General features: G+C 41.5%; 1 long non-coding RNA gene across 1 annotated transcript; it reads left to right on the top strand.

The window, feature by feature from the left end:
* The first annotated feature begins 581 nt into the window (after nt 1-581).
* On the top strand, nt 582-3108 carry LOC134069254 (uncharacterized). Its single transcript, XR_009936796.1, has 4 exons — nt 582-1682; nt 1954-2020; nt 2151-2370; nt 2847-3108. It is a non-coding gene; the product is annotated as an uncharacterized LOC134069254 (long non-coding RNA).
* Nucleotides 3109-8451: the final 5343 nt, after the last annotated feature.

The following is an 8451-nucleotide window of genomic DNA, read 5'->3' as shown; positions in this document are numbered from 1 at the left end:
AAAAAAAATACATAGAAATAAGTAGGCTACATATACATACAATGATATTACATGAGAACAGAGTTATTATATGCAATTAAACAATGTAATATTTAAGAAATGGCACCTAAACCAATGTGGCAGTGTGTTGTGCGACATTTTGGGAAGCCAGGACTATGCACAAATTAAAACGAGTTTCTGGAGTGAAACTTTGAATTTAGTCAGACCTGTGTGATAGAAGAATATGGCAAGGCTCTATTTCTAGCTCATATCGAGAAGAACGCACGATGGAAATAACTGTGACTAACTGTGGATAACTTGTAGCCTAGAACATAAAGGTAAGAGTTCATTGTCCTATACGTTTAGCTATGTTGGAATGTAGGCTAATTTGTGGTTTTGTATACGACTGAAACACGTTTGCTTTGATGTTCGTTTGCAAAAATATAAAACACATCTCATGCTAGATGAAGTTCATCGCGGGATGTGAGCCTGGGTCACCTGCATGACAGTCACGCACCCATCCACTAGCCTATGTCCCTGCTATTGAAATCATACTACAAATAGCGTCACATCACTCTAACTGTAAACAGTGGTAGACGCATAGACCTAAAAGAAATGGACAAACAGACTCCGTCGTTCTCAATGAGAGGGGGCTGAAACAAAAAATCGTTTCCTGTTCATCGTACTGCGCAGACTCAAACTCATTTTGTGACGTTGGCCGCCCTGAACATTGTTGTAACTCGTCTGATAGATGTTCATACAGATATTTTGCCATTCGACCTCGACTGACTGCGATTTCTTGGATCTTGTAAGTACAATCTGATTCTTTTTTAAACATATTTTTAGTCTTTGTCTGAATCACTAATTTCTTGCAAAATGGTATTTCTGTACTGTTAAGTCGATGATCACGTTTTTAAAAACCTACATCGAATAGATTAATAAAGCGTTAGACTCGCTAAAGTCTAGCTATGGCTAAAGTCTGAAGTGGATAGCAAAAGAAAACCGTTAGAGGCAGACAGGCTAACTTTTTACTGTTCATTATAGTTTCACTAACGTCAATCGTAATGTCGACCGTCAGTATTTATCAGTAGATTGTAAATTATTAGAAGTGTTATATCCTTTAGTAGTGTTTGTACTCTAGGCGCCAGTTAGCATGTAACAGCATGTGAATGAATGAACTGGCCACACTAGCATGGTGCATTTATACCTGACGATCTCTTTCAAGACATTTGAATAAAAAACGGACATCATGGTTAGTATTTATAGGGTCTGTACATGTGGTCCCTAGCCTGGTTTGTCTGAGAATTAAGTAGAAATATCCTTTAGAAGTGTTTGTACTTTAGGCGCTAGTTAGCATGTAACAGCATCTGAATGAATGAACTGACCACTACTGTATGGTGCATTTATACCTGACGATCTCTTTCAAGTCATTTAAATAAAACATGGATATCATGGTTAGTATTTGTAGAGTCTGTAAATGTGGTCCCTTGCTTGGTTTGTCTGAAAATTAAGTGGAAATATCCTTTAGAAGTGTTTGTACTTTAGGCGCTAGTTAGCATGTGCCAGGTGTCATACCACTGCAGTAATCATCTCACTAAACACGTCTTTTCATATCCAATCTGTTCAACAGAGTTTACCAGTCAGACCACTACACCTTTGCCAGCACCGCCACCCAGCAAGCTTCATCAACTCCAGCCATGCCGGTAAATACATAATACAGTGCCTATTGACAGCCTACACACCCCTGTTCAAATGCCAGTAGCTTGGTTCATTGTTAAATCCTGTTCTTAAATGTGTTATTGTGTTTTGGAAAGGTATTGCATTACATTACTCTTCACCTTTTGCTTTTGTAGTAGAAAACATGTTGATGGTAGTGAAAAGGTAGTAAATTCAGCTCAATTTTTTTGTATGAACCCTGCCATTGCAGTAATCATCTCACTAAATACGCCTTTTCATTTCTAATCTGTTCAACAGAGTTTACCAGTCAGACCTACACCTCCGTCAAATTCGCTCACAGCGCTGCCAATAACACCCCAGCAAGGTAGAACTGCATTTTCATTAATCTGGCACCAATATCAAGGGAGACACAAGCCATGAATGTCTGTCACAACTTCTTTGCATCTTTACTTTTTGTGTCATGCCAATTCCAATCTATTCATTTTGATTCATAGATTTTTACAGACTTGTTCTGCAGCACTTCCGAACAATTGAGGAGGAGCTGGGGTAAAGCAGCAGGTGGCTGTGAACACATCTATGCTGCAGAAGCTAGGTGGTGGTGGTGTGGCGGATCTTGGCCTCGTGGAGGACAACAACAGGCCATTGAGTAATGTTGAGGACCTGGACGAGTTGGAGAGGCGGCTTGCATCCGATGCGGACCTGAAAAATCAACTGGTATGTCTGTTTTTTAAGTGTTTTGCCATGTGATTATTGTAGGCATAAAAGTCCTAGCCTGGCTCTCGTAATGAATGTGGCTCTGCCTTGCTTTAATGTGGACTTACTCACTGATTCAAAAATACTATTCAAATCACGGAATGGGTGTCGAGAAGTGAGACCATGTGAGTAGCCATTGTTATCTGAAACAACTGTCGCATTTCACATCTCTTTTCCCTTCCCCACTAAATTTTTGGGGAACAGACATCATATATTGAGAGCCACGTTATTCAACTCCTTGAGTGTTGTTAAACTTGAATCTCATTCCCAAGTGGAGCGTTGTGTGCTTGATACATGACATGTTGTCACTTTTTGTCATCATATATACCCTCTGTATTTGATGGTTGTGCATGAAATAGCAAAACAGCTTAAGCTGAAAACAGCTAAGATGTTTGACTGGAAGTTATGCCATTGTAATTTTGGTCTTTGTATTTCAGGTGAACATACTTGGGAGGGAAAACCACCGAGATGCTGTAAAGAGGATGCTGGGCCGGGCTTTGAGGAGGTCCCTGGCGCTCCAAATTAATTAGACTGGTGCAGCAGGAAAGGTGGCTTTTAAGTCCTTACACCTGAAGAGTGTGTTGCATATTAATATCATTATTAAAAATAATTTTAATACATTGTTTAAGCATGTAGAAGAAATAAAGCATGTAAATGAGCATGTAAAAGAAATAAATAAACAAAATGTATTGAACCTAATACTATGTGTGGTGAGTCTGTGTGATAGTTGCTGAGGATAAATGGTTTTATATTGGATTATTAAATTACAGAATACATTTATAGGTTTCTCATCAGCAGGCATTGTCTTCACCTTAGTAAATTTGGTAACTTTGGTAAGCCCTGTAAATAATTGTAAATTGTTCTGATTGAGGGCAAATGGAAAGTGTTATAATGTATTATTGCTATATTTTAGTACATAATTTTAATTATTAAGGCCATAAATAAGGCCAATTAGAAGCTGGTGGGTAGTAAGCGGCAAAAGGGTGGCCCTTTATCTGGAGCCGCTTCTGAGCCGCCGGTGGACCGCTAGAGAACCGATGAGCAAAACTCCAGCGGGCCACTGGTGGGTACCGCCGTTGGACCGCCAACTCTGCCGCTGGTGGGCCGCCAGTGGGCCACTGACCTATTGCTATCTGGGTGTCTGTACTGTGACACAATATCAAAGCAACACACACAGATAAATAGTGACAGACACATTTTTGTTTTTTGGAGTTTTGAGAGGTTTTGGACACTTGAGAATGCCTAAATGCACCTATTAGGAATTGCTGTGTAGCACCTACAGTACATACATCTATATGTCTGCTCCAAACGTTGTGCAGTACCTCCCAAGACCATGATGAATCAGGAAATGCATGACCTGCACATACTGTAAACTCTACGACAGTAAACCTCAAAAACAATAGGCAACTTTTATTTTTTGTATATGATGTTGTGAAAAAGAAACTTCATGAAGTAAATAAAATCCTGAAGGTAAATCTATATCTTGGCCCATGTCATGTGTCTTTAATTTAAGCCCTGAGTGATCATTGTGCTGCCCGTGGAACTTGGCATAATGACTGTTATTGTATAAAAACAAATCGTTCAAAATTTGTTCAAAATTTGGCAAGAATCTCCATCTGCATTAAGAGGTTAAAGGTAAGTGCAGTATTTCCGCAGTGGAGGCAACACACTACTGAATTTGTTATCACTTATTACTATTTATTAAGCTCTAGTAATAAATAAACAGTGATCAGTCATTAAAGTTAAACATTTATTTATGTATGTATTTATTACGTTGAACATTCATTATATCAAGCAGAGTAGACGATATCATGTCGTGTTCATGTTGAAAACTACCACACATGATCATCTTCAAAACATTAATGGAGGAGAAAAAAGTTTGAGTCTTCTTTTCCAACGTTCGTTTTTAATATTAATATTATGTTGTCTTGCCTATAGGTAATGCTTTACCCTATCAAACAGTAGGCTACCGTGGGCTATACGCTTTTTCACTGATCTTGTGAATGACTTTCCGTCATGGTTTTCGTGCAGGCTGGACTGAGCTCTAACACATAGCTCTAACAGCCAACACTGAGCTTCTGATCCAGACATTACGGGAAATGTGACGTCGAACGTTAGCTTCCCTACAACCGACATGCTAAAATACTTCTTTACGGGAAACCAACGTAATATACGGGGAAACAGTGAATTAATTTTGACTTCGATACCCTATATAGAATACACAGAAGCTATAAGGGAGACAAAGGGCACATGTTACATGAAGTTATGGGATCGTAAAAATCTGAAAGTCTATGGCCGTCCAAGGGAGTTAGCAGAGTGTTGATCACCAGCTCATTTCGTGTTTCTACTTCCGGGAATATGCCTGCCCCCTTGGGTAGACGGAGTTTTTAGGAAATAGACCAAAGTCTGGATTTGTTTATGTATTGTATGGTCGGACTAATGAGATGTCGGACCAATGGGCTTCTTTTTTTCGGACCAATGGGATGTCGGACTAATGGGATCTCTGGTCAATGGTTCATTTTCGGACTAATGAGATGTCGGACTTATGGGATATCGGACCAATGATACGGAACCGGCTTGGTTTTGGGGTCAGCCCTAGAGCTGGTGGTGGAGAGAAGGATGCTGCACAAACTGTTCAATATATTGGACAATACCACTCATCCACTACACAATGTACTGGTAAAACAAAAAAGTATTTTCAGTTGGAGGCTACGTCAACTAAGCTGTAAGAAAGACAGATACAGAAAGACTTTTTTACCTACTGCAATAGCACTTTATAATGACTCCCATCTGGGCAGAGAGATAGGAATAACATTTTAAATAATTTTCTGTATGTATGCATGTTTGTATGTTTTTGTTGAATGTTGTGTTTGTATGCTGCTGAAACACTGCAATTTCCCCTTGGGGATGAATAAAGTATTTCTATCTATTCTATCTATCTATCTAATTTCCTCGAAATTACGTTTTCTAGTTTGTATTGATATTTGTACTCCATGTGAATGTAAAGGTTACAAGAAATAATTATAAAAAACCTTGAGTTATTTGATTCCCATTTGCAACGACGTGCTAGCTGGACACTTTGGAATACAGTGACTGCGGCGTCGGGTCCTTATTACCACTTCGAATGTGCATTATTTTCCTAGAAATGCACGGCGTGTCGTTGATTATCCCTTACATAAACGTCATGGCTTTGACACTTTCGGCGCTGAACTGGGTTAGAGTTAGGGTTAGGGTTCTGTCTTACGGCACCCCTATTTTTTTACTTTTACTCTCAACCTCCTTTGTGCCATATTTGTACTGCATGCCATTTTATTTAACCATTGTGATGTTGGATACACCATAACTGCTTTCATTATAGACAATACTATGATAAGGTGAAGTTACTATCTCATTTTATTTTATTCAAATGAACTCACTCAACTCATTTAATTGAACTTATGAATAAATGGTGAACTGAATATGAACAGACAACCTCTGTCCCTCTCACAACTATATCACAGCCATACAGGTAATAATTGATAAATTGGCTGGCAGTAACAAAACATATCAAGAACAAAACTTCAACATAAAATTCACAAAATAGTTACACTGGTTGTCTCCAGTCCAGACAACTTATCATTTTAATGACACATGTGCCTGTCTCTGACTGCAGAGTTTGTTGATACGAGTAGGGATAGTGGACAGTGCAACACGGAGGTCCTGTTCAACTGCCTTTGCCTCAGTTTATTCTTCATGTATGTGAGAGAGGAGAAAGCCAGTTCACAGAGGTAGGAGGTGGGGAATTGGATCAGCACATTTATAGCACTCTCTGAAAGTGAAGGATATTCCTGACCCACACGCAGCCAAAATGTGTCCAAAGACAGTTCACTGTGTTACAACTTGAGTGTGCAGTCCATTTGCAATTCAGCGAGCTCATTCATTTTACTGTCTATGCCAGGGGTTTTCAAAATGGGTGCCGTGACGCATGCTCAGGGGTGCATGTTAAATGGACACTTACTTAGTTAACTATAGCCTACCTGTCCAAACCCAAGTTACCACTGACACACATTCTATCATCCTAGAAGGGTAGTGTGCTCCTTGTGTGCCCAGACTGACGTCTGAGGTGTCACGATTGTCCCTTCCTAGGTGCCTCCCTACGTCAGTGGGTGCCGCTGGGGGCTGTGGTGTAGAAACCGGTCCCAGGGGTACAATTTGAGACGGTTCTTCTGCAGGGACCGCCTCACCCTGTGTCGATTGGAAAGTGATTCCGTTTGCGATGCTTCCCCGTTTTCGGGCACTTGGGTTCTTGGGCATCCTGTCTGCAGGAGGCTGTGGTTTAAGATCTCCTAGAAGCACGGCAGATGTAAGGTAGTTTGTGGCGTGCAGCCTCGGGAGGAGCCTGGGCGAGGCGGAGGTCATGGAGTCAGGTGCTGGGCCCGTCACTGGGCCATGTGGGGTGAGTCCTGCTTGCAGCTCCTTCCCAGTCACCCCATTCCTCACCAAAGACAGCCGACAGGGCGTGGCTGCCAGTGAGTCTGTTGGGTGAAGCTTTGGCAAGTGTGTGGGCTTCTTTGCCGTGGGCATCATAGACTATGTGCTGCAGGGAAGCTGTCCTGCTGCAACACTGAACTTATACAAAATCTAACAATGTATTGTGGCCATTGTGACGTTGTCATAAACTCGGCGCCTGTAAGAAAATGAACGACACCCTGTTCTGAACGTGGTGTGCAAGTGTCCTGTCTTATTGAATTGACCTCGGGAGGAGCCTGGGTGAGGTGGAGGTCATGGAGTCAGCTACTGGGCCCATCACTGGGCCATGTGGGGCAAGCCCTGCTTGCAGCTCCGTCAGAGTCACCTCATTCCTCCAACCACAAGACAGTAGAATGAAACTTTTTTATCAGGCAGGAATAGTCATTCAGCTACATGTTATGTAGTCTAACTAACTATATTAATTTAGCAGCATACTGTTTAGAAAAATTGAGTTCAGTTCCTTGTCGGCTTCGATTTGCCAAATAAAGAGCCACATTCTCTTCAAAGTCCAATAGAAAATGTTGCACTTTAAATATGGCATCTGGCTTGATGGGCTAGGCCTACCCCAAGGCAGTGTCATCCCTATGTTCCCCAGGTCCTATGTTCCTCGGTTGCCCCCAAAATTGTCCTATGATCCCCGGTCGCAATACATACCGGGGAATATAGGACCCTTTTTGTGAAAAACGGGGAACATAAGACCCTTTTTCAAATTTAAGAGAAAAAAAAGGGTCCTATGTCCCCCGGTCCCATACAAAGGGGGGGAACATAGGACCCGGGGAACATAGGTGCACTCATAGATAAAGCGATGCCCTTTGACCGGTTTTCCACTGTTCTTCGATTACTGCAACCCAGTGCTGCACACGTTTTAGTCATTTTGTAGCGGATAACTATCGCGATTCGTTACTACCTAGGAAAAGTTCTCCGTTGTAGCCAACTGATCTGGATGACGTATTCTACAGCTGTTGGCTTATTCTCTTATATGGCTAATCCGGTGTTCGACCGTTACTATGCGACATCGCTTCATTTCCGATTCCGGTCGAATGCTTGCCCCCACCAAGATGGCGCTGCCATTTACGTACGTTCTAAAGCCCAATGCGGGATCTAGCTTTATACAGTATATCTATGGGTGCACTCCCTCTTTCCTACAGCCGTAAATCATTATTTAAGTAATATTGCACGAGTGAGAGTGGGGTTGTTAATGGGTATTCCCACAGGTGTTGTTCGGCCACGAGGCCGAGGCAGCAGCAATCATGCACTGCCAATTTCGTGCAGTTTTGACCATGTCAGGTCAGAAATACTGTACCTGCGATTACAACACCTCATTTTTGCTTTTTCATGTTTAACTAGGTGGCGCTATACATCAAATTAGTGGTTAGGATGCAATGACATGGCCCCTTAAGACCAACATATGATATATATTTTAAAATCTGCCTAAACTAAACGCTGCTTCACTGCGCAGTGGTCATAAAAATGTGCATAGCCAAAAGGCCCGATCACATTATAAGCGGCATGCGCTATGAAAACCATTACTTT

Source organism: Sardina pilchardus, chromosome 21 (genome assembly GCF_963854185.1).
Source record: "Sardina pilchardus chromosome 21, fSarPil1.1, whole genome shotgun sequence".
NCBI classification, from domain to species: Eukaryota; Metazoa; Chordata; class Actinopteri; order Clupeiformes; family Clupeidae; genus Sardina; species Sardina pilchardus.
This window is presented reverse-complemented; position numbering and strand designations above follow the sequence as displayed.